We start from the raw sequence: 15643 nt of genomic DNA on the forward strand, positions 1-15643 counted from the left end.
ATGCAAATCATCTTTTATTCCAATAATCATATATTGAATATCTTTTAGCCCTCTTGGCTGTAACTTTGCATTATCGTAGTCGACAGTGGAGTTAAACTCTGTGTCGATACTTTGTTATTTTGGATAGTGAACATAGAGAGACTCTGAAGGACTCTGTGACATAGGGACAGACCAGGGTAGATTTCCTTTCTGTTCCCTAACCTTTTGTGCAATAATTTTACCTCAGCACTTACACATATCCAAACAGGTGTCGGCGTTGTTGACGGAGACACCCTCCCACACACTTATCCGCTCTATCACCTCCTTAGAGGAGCCTTTTACCTCAGACATGTCGACACACGCGTACCGACATACCACACACACAGGGGATGCTCTATTTGAAGACAGTTCCCCCACCAGGCCCTTTGGAGAGACAGAGAGAGAGTATGCCAGCACACACCACAGCGCTATATAATACAGGGATGTACACTATACTGAGTGATTTTTCCCCTATAGCAGCTTATATACACAGTTTTGCGCCTAAATTTATGTGCCCCCCCCTCTCTTTTTTACCCTTTGTGTACCAGGATACTGCCGGGGAGAGCCTGGGGAGCTTCCTTCCAGCTGAGCTGTGAAGAGAAAATGGCGCCGGTGTGCTGAGGAAGTAGGCCCGGCCCCCTCAGCGGCGGGCTTCTGTCCTTTTATGTACTTTAATGGCGGGGGTTAATGCACATATACAGTTTATCAGACTGTATTATGTGCTTTTCGCCAAGTAAGGTAATCTAATTGCTGCCCAGGGCGCTCCCCCCCCCTAGCGCCCTGCACCCATCAGTGACCGGAGTGTGTGGTGTGCTAAGGGAGCAATGGCGCACAGCTGCAGTGCTGTGCGCTACCTTAATGAAGACCGGAGTCTTGAGCCGCCGATTTTCAACTTCTCTTCGTTCTTCTGGCTCTGCAAGGGGGACGGCGGCGCGGCTCCGGGACTGGACGACCGAGGACTGGGCCTGTGTTCGATCCCTCTGAAGCTGATGGTGTCCAGTAGCCTTAGAAGCCCAAGCTAGCTGCAAGCAGGTAGGTTCGCTTCTCTCCCCTCAGTCCCACGTAGCAGTGAGTCTGTTGCCAGCAGATCTCACTGAAAATAAAAAACCTAACAAATACTTTCTTTTCTAGGAAACTCAGGAGAGCCCCTAGTGTGCATCCAGCTCTGGCCGGGCACAGATACTAACTGAGGTCTGGAGGAGGGGCATAGAGGGAGGAGCCAGTGCACACCAGATATAGTACCTAATCTTTCTTTTAAGAGTGCCCAGTCTCCTGCGGAGCCCGTCTATACCCCATGGTCCTTACGGAGTACCCAGCATCCACTAGGACGTAAGAGAAAGAGAACACCACCTCAGGCAAATAACCAGGGCGAGTTCAAAGAACTGCCCGGTCACGGTGAAATATCAGAAAGGGTGGACGACAGGACAAAGCGCCTAGGTCTGACACCCTCCTAGAAGAGGCAATGGTGGTCATTCCAAGTTGTTCGCTCGCTGCTATTTTTAGCAGAATTGCTAACAGGCTAAAATCCGGCAGTTCTGCGCATGCGTATGCACTGCAGGGCGCACGCGCTAAGCAATTTTACACAAAACTATGCTATTTTACTCACGGGCGAACAAAGCTTTTCAATCTCTCTGCTGATCTAGTGTGATTGACAGGAAGTGGGTGTTTCTGGGTGGAAACTGGCCGTTTTCAGGGAGTGTGCTACAAAACGCAGGCGTGCCAGGTAAAAACGCAGGAGTGGCTGGAGACACGGAGGAGTGGCTGGCCGGACGCTGGGCGTGTTTGTGACGTCAAACCAGGAACTAAACGGACTGAGGTGATCGCAATCCAGGAGTAGGTCTGGAGCTACTCAGAAACTGCAAGGAAATACTTAATAGCAGAATTGCTAATCTTTCGTTAACAATTCTGCTATGCTAAGATACACTCCCAGAGGGCGGAGGCTTTGCCTTTGCATTTCTGCTAAAAGTAGCTAGCGAGCGAACAACTCGGAATGAGGGCCAATAGCCAGTAGGAACAGGATCTTAACAGCGAGCCATTTAAGGTCCACTGACTCAAGAGGTTCAAATGGAGACTCTTGCTGGGCATTCCGAAAAACAGACAGATCCCATGGAACCACAGGAGGGACATAGAGAGGCTGAATCCGTAAAACACCATGAGTGAATGTGTGACGCAATTTTTATCTGAAACAATACCAACAAGGCAGGGATATGAACCCTGAGGGAGACCAGACGAAGGCCTACAGTAAGTCCAGGCCTTGTTGCAGAAAAGCCAGAAGTCTGGAAGTACTAAATTAGTAAGCCTTGTAATTCTTAGCAGCACACCAGGTGAAATAAGAATTTCAGACCCTATAATAAATCCGTGCAGATGCCTGTTTGCGGGCCTTCAGCATAATTTGGATGACCACCTCAGAGAATCCTTTGGCCCTCAGGAGTAAAGCTTCAAAAGCCACTGTCTGGCCAGGTCTGGATAGACACAAGGGCCCCGAAGGAGGACACTATAGATAGACCCTGCAGGTCTGAGAACCAATGCCGTCTGGGCCATGCTGGAGCAACTAGAAGTAGTATTCCTCCTTTTTTTTTTAACTTCCGTAGTACCCTGGGCAGGAGTGACACTGGAGGGAACACGTAGGGCAGCTGAAAGTTCCATGGAATTACCAGTGCATCCACGAATGCCGCTTGAGGATTCCTGGTTTTTGATCCGAAGACCGGAACTTTGTGATTGTGTCGAAATGTTATCAGGTCTACATTTGGTAGGCCCCACTGTGTGCTGAGTGTGCGGGGGGAGCCGCTCATTTCACCCAGCGGGTGAAGTGAGCGACCTGCTAGATTGGCCTGCATGCAGGCCAATCTAGCACCAGCGATAGCGATGCGCGGGGCTGCGCATCGCTATCTCTGTGAGGGGTACACACGGAGTGATCGCTGCTTAAAATCTAAGCAATCTAGTCAGATTGCTTAAATTTTAAGCAGCGATCGCTCCGTGAGTACCCCCCTTTAGAAGTGGTGAGGAAATATCTGCATTAAAATGCACCCTGTGAATTTATCAAGTGGGAAACCCCATTAGATTCCACATTTTACATGGAATCAGTGGGTTACTATGCATTACCAGAGGTTTTACTGCGTGAGGAAAAAGCTAAATATTTTGTTAAAATATTGCATTAAGGGGGTAATTCCAAGTTGATCGCAGCAGGAAATTTTTTAGCAGTTGGGCAAAACCATGTGCACTGCAGGGGGGGGGGGGGGTAGATATAACATTTGCAGAGAGAGTTAGATTTGGGTGGGTTATTTTGTTTCTGTGCAGGGTAAATACTGGCTGCTTTATTTTTACACTGCAATTTAGATTGCAGATTGAACACACCACACCCAAATCTAACTCTCTCTGCACATGTTATATCTGCCCTTCCTGCAGTGCACATGGTTTTGCCCTACTGCTAACAAAATTCCTGCTGCGATCAACTCAGAATTACCCCCTAAACCCAGAGCTTTCCCCACACAGTAAAACTCAAGCATAATTGAATATGCCCCTAAGATTCTGGAAAGGTTTCAGAAGTAGTGCAAACTTAAGTATTAATACTTAATTACTACTAGTCAACCGCATGGCTCGAAATCAAGCAATACATAAACTTAAAGTTATTCTGTGTTCTACAATGCATTCATCTAAAGTTTACTGTATCCCGACAGTGTAAACTTCCAACATACAGTAAGCTTTCAGGACACAGTATTTAGAAAGAATGCATTACAGTATATCAATTGAATTTAAAGCAGGAAAAATTTGCCAAGGGCTTTGTTGAAATTTACAACCCAACAGGGACAAAGTTTGCACCCCCTCCCTCCCCCCACTCAATGCTTTTTGGGGGGAATTCAATTATATAACCGCCCAATCTCCCGTCTAAAGTGACGGGAGATCGCAGAAGCAATATTCAGTAGATGCCAGTTAATTTGCTTATTGCACCCATTAGTAAAGCAGCTAAACCCGAATAAACTAATGGGCATGATGCAAAAAATAAGATTTTACTCACCGGTAAATCTATTTCTCGTAGTCCGTAGTGGATGCTGGGACTCCGTAAGGACCATGGGGATTAGCGGCTCCGCAGGAGACTGGGCACAACTAAAGAAAGCTTTAGGACTACCTGGTGTGCACTGGCTCCTCCCACTAAGACCCTCCTCCAGACCTCAGTTAGGATACTGTGCCCGGAAGAGCTGACACAAATAGGAAGGATTTTGAATCCCGGGTAAGACTCATACCAGCCACACCAATCACACCGTATAACTCGTGATACTATACCCAGTTAACAGTATGAAATATAACTGAGCCTCTCAACAGATGGCTCAACAATAACCCTTTAGTTAGGCAACAACTATAAACAAGTATTGCAGACAATCCGCACTTGGGATGGGCGCCCAGCATCCACTACGTACTACGAGAAATAGATTTACCGGTGAGTAAAATCTTATTTTCTCTGACGTCCTAAGTGGATGCTGGGACTCCGTAAGGACCATGGGGATTATACCAAAGCTCCCAAACGGGCGGGAGAGTGCGGATGACTCTGCAGCACCGAATGAGCAAACTCTAGGTCCTCCTCAGCCAGTGTATCAAACTTGTAGACTGTTGCAAAAATGTTTGAACCCGACCAAGTAACAGCTCGGCAAAGTTGTAAAGCCGAGACCCCTCGAGCAGCCGCCCAAGAAGAGCCCACTTTCCTCGTGGAATGGGCTTTTACAGATTTAGGGTGCGGCAGTCCAGCCGCAGCATGTGCAAGTTGAATCGTGCTACAGATCCAGCGAGCAATAGTCTGCTTAGAAGCAGGAGCACCCAGCTTGTTGGGTGCATACAGGATAAATAGCGAGTCAGTTTTCCTGACTCCAGCCGTCCTGGAAACATATACTTTTCAGGGCCCTGACTACGTCCAGTAACTTGGAATGCTCCAAGTCCCAAGTAGCCGCAGGCACCACAATAGGTTGGTTCACATGAAAAACTGATACCACCTTAGGAAGGAATTGGGAACGAGTCCTCGATTCCGCCTTATCCATATAAAATACAGATAAGGGCTTTTGTATGACAAAGCCGCCAATTCTGATACACGCCTGGCCGACGCCACGGCCCACAGCATGACCACTTTCCACGTGAGGTATTGTAGCTCCACGGATTTAAGTGGCTCAACCCAATGCGACTTCAGGAAATCCAACACCACGTTGAGATCCCACGGTGCCACTTGAGGCACAAACGGGGGCTGACTATGCAGCACTCCCTTAACAAAAGTCCGAACTTCAGGCAGTGAAGCCAGTTCTATTTTGGAAGAAAATCGATAGAGCCGAAATCTGGACCTTCATGGAACCCAATTTTAGGCCCATAGTCACCTCTGACTGTAGGAAGTGCAGAAATCGACCTAGCTGAAATTTCTCCTTTGGGGCCTTCCTCGCCTCACAGCACGCAACATATTTCCACCATATGCGGTGATAATGGTTTGCGTTCACTTCTTTCCTAGCTTTAAATAGCGTAGGGATAACTTCCTCCGGAATGCCCTTTTCCTTCAGGATCCGGCGTTCAACCGCCATGCCGTCAAACGCAGCCGCGGTACGTCTTGGAACAGACAGGCCCCCTGCTGCAGCAGGTCCTGTCTGAGCGGCAGAGGCCATGGGTCCTCTGAGATCATTTCTTGGAGTTCTGGTTACCAAGCTCTTCTTGGCCAACCCGGAACAATGAGTATAGTTCTTACTCCTCTCCTTCTTATTATTCTCATTACCCTGGGTAAGAGAGGCAGAGAAGGGAACACATACACCGACTGGTACACCCACGGTGTTACCAGAGCGTCCACAGCTATCGCCTGAGGGTCCCTTGACCTAGCGCAATATCTTTGTAGCTTTTTGTTGAGGCGGGACGCCATCATGTCCACCTGTGGCCTTTCCCAACGGTGTACAATCATTTGGAAAACTTCTGGATGAAGTCCCCACTCTCCCGGGTGGAGGTCGTGTCTTCTGAGAAAGTCTGCTTCTCAGTTGTCCACTCCGGGAATGAACACTGCTGACAGTGCTAACACATGATTTTCCGCCCATCGGAGAATCCTTGTGGCTTCTGCCATCGCCATCCTGCTTCTTGTGCCGCCCTGTCGGTTTACATGAGCGACCGCCGTGATGTTGTCTGACTGGATCAGCACCGGTGTTGAAGCAGGGGTCTAGCCTGACTTAGGGCATTGTAAATGGCCCTTAGTTCCAGAATATTTATGTGTAGGGAAGTCTCCTGACTTTTCCATAGCCTTGGAAGTTTCTTCCCTGTGTGACTGCCCCCCAGCCTCGAAGGCTGGCATCCGTGGTCACCAGGACCCAGTCCTGTATGCCGAATCTGCTGCCCCCTAGAAGATGAGCACTCTGCAGCCACCACAACAGCGACACTCTGGCCCTTGGAGACAGGGCTATCCGCCGATGCATCTGAAGATGCGACCCGGACCACTTGTCCAACAGATCCCACTGGAAAATCCTTGCATGGGACCTGGCGAATGGAATTTCTTCGTAAGAAGCTACCATCCTTCCCAGGGCTCGCGTGCATTGATGCACCGACACCTGTATACGCATTAGGAGGTCTCTGTGTAGAGACAACAACTCCTTGGACTTCTCCTCCGGAAGAAACCCTTTTTATCCTGTTCTGTGTCCAGAACCATACCCAGGAACAGTAGACGCGTCGTAGGAACCAGCTGCGACTTTGGAATATTCAGAATCCAGCCGTGCTGTTGTAGCACTTCCCGAGATAGTGCTACTACGCCGAACAACTGCTCCCTGGACCTCGCCTTTATAAGGAGATCGTCCAAGTACGGGATAATTATTTCGGCCATTACCTTGGTAAATACCTCGGTGCCGGGGACAGACCAACGGCAACGTCTGGAATTGGTAATGACAATCCTGTACCACAATTTTGAGGTACTCCTGGTGAAGAGGGTAAATAGGGACATGCAGGTAAGCATCCTTGATGTCCAGTGATACCATGAAATTCTCCAGGCTTGCAATAATCGCCCTGAGCGATTCCATTTTGAACTTGAACCTTCGTATATAAGTGTTCAAGGCTTTCAATTTTAGAATGGGTCTCACCGAACCGTCTGGTTTCGGTACCACAACATTTTGGAATAGTAACCCCGGCCTTGTTGAAGGAGGGGTACCTTGATTTCACCTGCTGGAAGTACAGCTTGTGAATTGCCGCCAGTACTACCTTTCTCCGAGGGCAGCAGGCAAGGCTGATGTGAGGTAACGGCGAGGGGGAGTCGCCTCGAACTCCAGCCTGTATCCCTGTGATACTATTTGCAGAACCTAGGGATCCACCTGTGGGCAAGCCCACTGGTCCCTGAAGTTCCCGAGACGCGCCCCTACCGCACCTGTCTCCACCTGTGGAGCCCCAACGTCATGCGGTGGACTCAGAGGAAGCGGGGGAAGATTTTTGATCCCGAGAACTGGCTGCTGGTGCAGCTTTTTCCTTCTTCCCTTGTCTCTGTGCAGAAAGGAAGCGCCTTTGACCCGCTTGCTTTTCTGAAGCCGAAAGGACTGTACCTGAAAATACAGTGCTTTCTTAGGCTGCGAGGAAACCGGAGGTAAAAAAAATTTCTTCCCAGCTGTTGCTGTGGATACGAGGTCCCAGAGACCATCCCCAAACAATTCCTCACCCTTATAAGGCAGAATCTCCATGTGCCTTTTAAATGCAGCATCACCTGTCCACTGCCGGGTTTCTAATACCCTCCTGGCAGAATGGACATTGCATTAATTCTGGATGCCAGCCAGCAAATATCCCTCTGTGCATCCTTTATATCTAAGACGACGTCTTTAATATGCTCTATGTTAGCAAACTATTATCCCTGTCTTAGAGTATTAATATTATCTGACTGGGTATCAGACCACGCTGCAGCAGCACTATTTATGCTGAGGCAATTGCAGGTCTCAGTATATAACCCGAGTGTGTATATACAGACTTCAGGATAGCCTCCTGCTTTTTATCAGCAGGTTCCTTCAAGGTGGCCGTATCCTAAGACGGCAGTGCCACCTTTTGACAAACGTGTGAGCGCCTTAACCACCCTAAGGGATATCTCCCAACGTGACCTATCCTCTGGCGGGAAAGGGTACGCCATCAGTAACTTTTTAGAAATTACCAGTTTCTTATCGGGGGAACCCACGCTACTTTACACACTTTATTCATTCATCTGATGGGGGAACAAAACACTGGCTGCTTTTTCTCCCCAAAAATAAAACCCCTTTTATGTGGTACTTGGGTTCATGTCAGAAATGCGTAACACATTTTTCATTGCCGAGATCATGTAACGGATGTTCCTAGTGGATTGTGTATATGTCTCAACCTCGTCGACACTGGAGTCAGACTCCGTGTCGACATCTGTGTCTGCCATCTGAGGTAACGGGCGCTTTTTTGAGCCCCTGATGGCCTTTGAGACGCCTGGGCAGGCGCGGGCTGAGAAGCCGTCTGTCCCACAGATGTTTTACGTCATCCAGCCTTCTATGTAAGGAGTTGACATTGTCGGTTAATACCTTCCACCTATCCATCCACTCTGGTGTCGGCCCCACAGGGGGAGACATCCCATTTATCGACCTCTGCTCCACCTCCACGTAACCTTCCTCATCCCACATGTCGACACAGCCGTACCAACACACAGCACACACACAGGGAATGCTCTGACTGAGGACAGGACCCCACAAAGTCCTTTGGGGAGACAGAGAGAGAGTATGCCAGCACACACCAGAGCGCTATATAATGCAGGGATTAACACTATAACTGAGTGATTTTTCCTCCAATAGCTGCTTGTATAAACAATATTGCGCCTAAATTTAGTGCCCCCCCTCTCTTTTTAACCCTTTGAGCCTGAAAACTACAGGGGAGAGCCTGGGGAGCTGTCTTCCAGCTGCACTGTGAAGAGAAAATGGCGCCAGTGTGCTGAGGGAGATAGCTCCGCCCCTTTTTTGCGGACTTTTCTCCCGCTTTTTTATGGATTCTGGCAGGGGTATTTATCACATATATAGCCTCTGGGGCTATATATTGTGATGATTTTGCCAGGCAAGGTGTTTATATTGCTGCTCAGGGCGGCGCCCCCCCCCCCCAGCGCCCTGCACCCATCGGTGACCGGAGTGTGAGGTGTGCATGAGGAGCAATGGCGCACAGCTGCAGTGCTGTGCGCTACCTTGGTGAAGACTGAAGTCTTCTGCCGCCGATTTTCCGGAACACTTCTTGCTTCTGGCTCTGTAAGGGGGCCGGCGGCGCGGCTCCGGGACCGAACATCAATGGCCGGTTCCATGCGGTCGATCCCTCTGGAGCTTAGTAGCCTAAGAAGCCCAAGCTACCACCAGTTAGGTAGGTTCGCTTCTTCTCCCCTTAGTCCCTCGCTGCAGTGAGTCTGTTGCCAGCAGATCTCACTGTAAAATAAAAAACCTAAAATATACTTTCTTTCTAGGAGCTCAGGAGAGCCCCTAGTGTGCATCCAGCTCAGCCAGGCACAAGAATCTAACTGAGGCTTGGAGGAGGGTCAGAGTGGGAGGAGCCAGTGCACACCAGGTAGTCCTAAAGCTTTCTTTAGTTGTGCCCAGTCTCCTGCGGAGCTGCTAATCCCCATGGTCCTTACGGAGTCCCAGCATCCACTTAGGACGTCAGAGAAATTCCAAAAGGGTGACTTCTTGCGCATTTCTGCTCGCCACCCCCAGGTGGTGCGAGCTAAAATTATGGTGTCGACAGCCAATCAAAGCCAAACGGAGTTACAATTGAATCCCCCTCTTTGTGTGGGAAAATAAATCACAACTTTGACGTGTTATTCCTCAACAACCTGACCACTGACAAAATTCTGCAATCTTATAGGCCCTACACACTTGGCGATATTCTGAAAGATATGAACGATCTCGTTCATAAATGAACGAGAACTCGTTCATATCTTTCAGTGTGGAGACTTAAGCGATGAAAGATGCGCGTCCCCGCGCTCGTTCATCGCTGGTCTCCCGTCGGCTGTGCATGCAGGCCAATATGGACGATCTCGTCCATATTTGCCTGCACTTCAATGCAGCCGGGTGACGTGGGGAGTGAAGAAACTTCACTCCCCCCGTCACTGCCCCCCCGCCGCCGGGTTGCTCGTCGGCCGTATCGGCCGTCGGGCACCTCGGCGGCACATCGCCAAGTGAGTAGGGCCCTTTACTGTGCATTTACATCACACAACCTATCAGATGACACCGGAACCAAAATTGGTGTCACTGCGGAGTAGTTGCTCTCTTACAAAAAAAACCTGCTTGTGCTGGGCATACACAGAGTTCTCTCAAAGTGCACGAGGAGGCATTTACACATTCCTTTCCATGTAAATAAACAGTGAAAATGTCCATTGGGCGGTAGCAGTAGGGCATACACTGCCCGACACGACACTTAGAAAATATTGGGACACGCTGGATGATCCGGCATGCCCAACTGATCTATATTTTTGCATCGGCCAGCCTCATACATGCTACAATTATCTGGGCAATCCGCCGATATAGGCCAGATAATTGGGGTCGGCCAGATAACTGTAGTGTATAGATTGCCCAGCATTAGCCAACTGAATACAATATATATATATATATATATATATATATATATATATATATATATACATACATACACACAATAAAATAAATAAATAAATATAATAAATAAATAAATAAATACGGCCATAAATACTCCCCTAACTGAGCTGAACTATTGCTAAAAACTGAAGGGGTGTTTTTTGTTAAACAAATAAATATCAACCAAAATAATCCACACAAAAAATATGATTACCAGAAGTGTAACAAAAACACAGAGCCACGCTGTGAGGAACGCTTTGGTAAATCACACATTTGGAAACAGTAGTAAATGGAAACCTCTCAGGTACTTGCTCGCATTAAACTAAACTAATGACTACTATAGCACAGCCGTACGCATCATATGCTGTACACACTATACTACAAGTCGGCTACAGTACGGTGCCTGTATACAATACCATCAGCAATACACAGGAGGGCGCTATGCAGCGCTTCTCACCATGGTAACAGGCCGCATACAGCGCGTCACAGGCAAGAAGCCCGGCCCTGTGCTGGGGGCATTGCTATAGTAACACACGGAGCGTCACATTCCTTGTGTACCGCTACCCAACACAACTTCTGCAGCTGCACACACATCTCATACACAGCACAGTGCTCAGTACAGACCCTATGTTATCAGACGTGCCACATATGTGATGCAGTAGATGCTATACCCTGCAAAAGTAATCATACGGGAATAGAAATAATACACTGCCCGGTGTATGTGTGTGTGACTATAGTGTAACCACCCCCAGCGCGATGTAACAGCGGCACAGCGCACACACACACACACCACAGCATGGAGACACTCACTGTCTGCGGTCACCACGCCGACTCCTCCCGGCTGCCTGTCTGGCCTGCTAAATCAGTCACTGACTCCCCTCACGGTCCTATTACACAGCACCCGGCGCATGGAGCTACGCACACACTGAAGGAGGAAGAATAGGGCGTGGCCGTAGGGAGCGGATAAGACAAGGAGAACGCGCCTCAGTCCCCTGCACCCTCTCCAGCCGTGTTACACAGCTCCATGTCTCATTGTCAACACTACGGTGCCTCGCAGGGACACACAGAGTGACAGCCACTGTGGCGTTGCGCGTTGTTTTCTGTCACTATTAGTTTCTATCTGTCAGCGCTGGTGGTATGCGGGATTCTTAATCGTAAATATTCACTTTTTTTAGGATGTAGGCACACCATTTTCACAAGATAGATGAAACAGATAGCGCTGCTAAAGCACCTATCACCACACATAAAAGTTAACAATTTAGTGTACCATATGGTGATAACATGCGCAGGGCTCATATATTGGGGGGGAAGGGAATTCAAATGTTTTAAAAGTCGGTTGGGTGTATGGTTTTTCCTGTCAGTTATATAGGATAAAACAGACACCCAACTGACTTTTCAAACAATTGAATATCCTCAATTGTGTGTAAATCTGGCTCTCGTACTAGCCAGTGCTTCCTCAGCCATTTACCTCACTGCTGTGCCGTAACTAGACATTTTAACGCTGTGTGCAAGAAACAGCATCAGCCCCCCCCCCCCCACACACACACACACACACACACACACACACATCAGGGCTAGTGCGTGCCAAAAATATAGGGGCGTGACTTAATGGAGAAGGGGCGTGGCCATAAAATAATACCGTCATATTATGTTGTACAGAATTCTCCATTATTCACATTACACCGCACAGTGACGCCACTTGCACACATTACGCCAGGTAGAGCCCCTTTTACACATTACTCCAGGTAGAGCCCCTATAACACATTATGCCAGGTAGAAACCCCCTTTGCCCAGTAAGGCAGGCAGCATCCCCTTTTACACTGTACAGCAGGCAGAGCCCCCTTTTACACAGCACGGCAGGCAGAGTCCTCCTTTTTTACACATTAGGCAGGCAGAGTCCCCCTTTATACACATTAGGCAGGGGAAGAGAGAGAGAGGGAGGAAGAGGCAGAGAGACTTGCCTGCCGTTGGGGGTGCCACCACTCTTCTGTTGAGTCAACAGCATGGGGGTAGTTACCGCTCTTAGAGCCCAGCGTCGCTGGACAACAGCACGGGGGAGCAGCTACTCCTGACACAGTGGGGGAGACCAGCTTGGAGACCACAAGCTGCAGCTCCCGGCAACCAATCTATATCATATGCTGACAAGGTTACCGGGCGCTGCAGCTTGTCGGCTGCACTCTGGTCTCCCTTGTGCGGCTCGGCCCTATGTAGCATGTGTGTGCCAGCGGATGCCGTCACAGTGCAGATGCGCTGTGGGCAACGCATCGCTGGCACACACCTGGTTACGGCTATGCAGTATTTTAACATTTATTTTCTTGCACTAGCACAACTTATAAATAAAAATAAATGGGGACTCTTTGACTTGCCATATAAGCGAGATGCCAACCACATATTTTATGCCTCTGAAATAATATATAAAGGATCAGAACAAATTTACCTACTCTTTGAAGAAAAAGATTTGTGTCAAAAGCTACAGAACATCTCACGAAGCTGCTCCATGAGGAATGCGCTTGTATTAGAAGTTACAGAGCATGCAGGCTATTACTGGAATTACGGTATGAGGAAGTAAGTGCAAAGGACGGGATCACCGCGTCCGTGACGGATCGGTTGATGCTAGATTCAAGTGGCCTAAGGGACCTTTTATGTCAGGGGGAGGAGCCATGACACAAGGGGGAGGGGCTAGACCAGTGGGATAGTTCCTCTACTATCCACGCCACCAATTATTACCTTTAGTAATCAGGTGGCGAGCGGAGCGAGCCACCGCGCCCGAAGCGTGGCGAGCGAAGCGAGCCCGTGTGGGTACTTTTCGGGTACCCTGTTCGGCCGTGGCTCCTCCCCCTGGTGACGTGTCTCCTCCCCAAGTGACGTCAGAAGGTCCCTTCTCCCACTCCGATTTAGAACCAACCGTGATGGATCCTCTCTGCTGTCTGTTGAAGACTAGCAGTTGCAGAGGGGTGGTTCTGTGCGCTGCCAGGTACACACTCACTGATATCTATACACCCTGGTCAGGGGTGTCAGAACGTTTTTCAGTTGGGGAGGCAGATAAAACCTCAATTTGGCGCCCCTAATTTATGGCCACCTTAGATAGGTCACTTGTACCTGTACTGAACTCTACGGAGCAGCTGGGAGTGAGTGACCCCTTATATTCAGTATGCCCGGTAAAGGGCCTAATTCAGATCTGATCGTAGATGTGCTAAATTTAGCACATCAACGATCAGTTTCCCAGACATGCGGGGGACGCCCAGCACAGGGTTGGTCCGCCCCGCATGTCTGCCTCCCCCAGCCCCCCCCCCCCCCCCCCTCAAAGGGTGCAAAAGCATCGCATAGCAGCGATAATTTTGCACCCAGCTAGTATCTCCCGCGGCCCACCCCCACAACGGACCGCACATGCCTGCGTTGTCTGGAGCGCACCCAGCCAACGGTGTTCTAACGCTGTTGGCACGCCCCCTCACGCCCCGCAACCACCTCTGCCTGTCAGTCAGGCAGAGATGACTGCAGCCCAGAGATGCTGTCATCACTGGGCTCCCGGGGTGCGTGTGCACTCCACAAAGGGATTCAGACTGTGATCACTGCTGCTGCAGCGATCCAGTCTGAATTACCCCCAAAGACCCTTATATACATTATGCGGTAGAGCCTCTTACACACATTATGCCTGACAGAGCCCATTACATACACTGTACAGCGTCCCCAGTGCCAGATATACATATATGCCCCCAGTGCCAGATATACATATATGCCCTCAGAGCCAGTTATACATATGTCCCCAGTGCCAGATATACATATATGCCCCCAGAGCCAGTTATACATATGTCCCCAGTGCCAGGTATACATATACGCCCCCAGAGCCAGTTATATATATGCCCCCAGTGCCAGATATACATATGTCCCCACAGTGCCAGGAACACATACCCCCACAGGACGCCAGGCGGACGAGCAGGAGCGGGCGGCCCCCGCATTTTAAAACAAATGTCCTTAGTCTCTCCACTGCGACGTCCGGGTCTGGCCCCAGCACAGCTTGCGCATATGTAATGAGCGGCTTGACTTCATGCCGCTCCGCCGCTCATTACATATGCATGATCATAGCGCTACACGGGAGGAGCAGGAGCACTGACTGTCACCGTCAATGACAGTGACAGTCAGTGAATCGCGGTCCGCGGCCGGAGCGCCCTCTATGTGCGGTGCCTATCTCGGCCGCGTACTGTGATGAGATGGCGCTGCGTGTAGCGCTGCCGCTAGTATTGGCGGCGGCAGGCGCCTCTCTCATGTTTGGGGGGAGCAAGCTGCCCCCCCGATTCCGACGCCTCTGCTGGTCCTACGTCTCCACACTACAGTCTGATATAGCTCTATGCACGTAACTGCTGGAGTCAGGAGCTAGATGTAGCAGAAAGGTAATTTATTTCAGATTACTGCTGTGGCTGATTCCGCCCCAGGGAACCTGCGCTGTGTGCAAGGCACACTTCGCACACTGCTAGTTACGGTCCTGCCTCACCGCATGTACCTGATATATTCTCCTTCCTCCCCCACACACCACAGTTTCATACCCTCCAACATTTTACACATATACTTTCAATGGAAGTTAGGAGAGCTAAAAATCGGTACAGACCATAAAAAAAAGTACTTACCTGTCACAAAGGTACAGTTGGAGTGTATGCAGTTTGTGTCTCACCAATGACTCCATGCTAGGGATGGCCATTGACCACTGATGATTCCTCATTTTCTCATACGTCCTAGAGGATGCTGGGGTCCACTTCATGACCATGGGGTATAGACGGTTCCGCAGGAGCCATGGGCACTCTAAGACTTTTCAAAGGGTGTGAACTGGCTCCTCCCCCTATGCCCCTCCTCGAGACATCAGTTTTAGAAATGTGCACAGGCAGACTGGATGCACTCCAGGGGAGCTCTACTGAGTTTCTCTGAAAAGACTTATGTTAGGTTTTTTATTTTCAGGGAGAACTGCTGGCAACAGTCTCCCTGCTTCGTGGGACTGAGGGGGCAGAAGTAGGAACCAACTTCCTAAAGAGTTTCATGGCTCTGCTACTGGCTGACAGGACACCATTAGCTCCTGAAGG

General features: G+C 49.5%; 1 protein-coding gene across 7 annotated transcripts in view; it reads right to left on the minus strand.

Annotated features, from left to right (window-relative positions):
• The window catches only part of TBC1D32 (TBC1 domain family member 32), an 851129-nt gene extending 839523 nt beyond the window's left edge, over nucleotides 1-11606 (minus strand). For 6 of the 7 annotated variants that reach the window (XR_010176059.1, XM_063917235.1, XM_063917238.1 and 3 more), the window contains exon 1: nucleotides 11385-11606. The gene's annotated coding sequence lies outside the window, so the exon portion shown is untranslated. Of the gene's footprint in view, nucleotides 1-10788; nucleotides 10903-11384 lie in introns of those variants that run through there. The other variant, XM_063917234.1, reaches the window with a different exon arrangement.
• Between the last annotated feature and the right edge of the window lie 4037 nt (nucleotides 11607-15643).

This window comes from Pseudophryne corroboree, chromosome 4, assembly GCF_028390025.1.
Source record: "Pseudophryne corroboree isolate aPseCor3 chromosome 4, aPseCor3.hap2, whole genome shotgun sequence".
NCBI classification, from domain to species: domain Eukaryota; kingdom Metazoa; phylum Chordata; class Amphibia; order Anura; family Myobatrachidae; genus Pseudophryne; species Pseudophryne corroboree.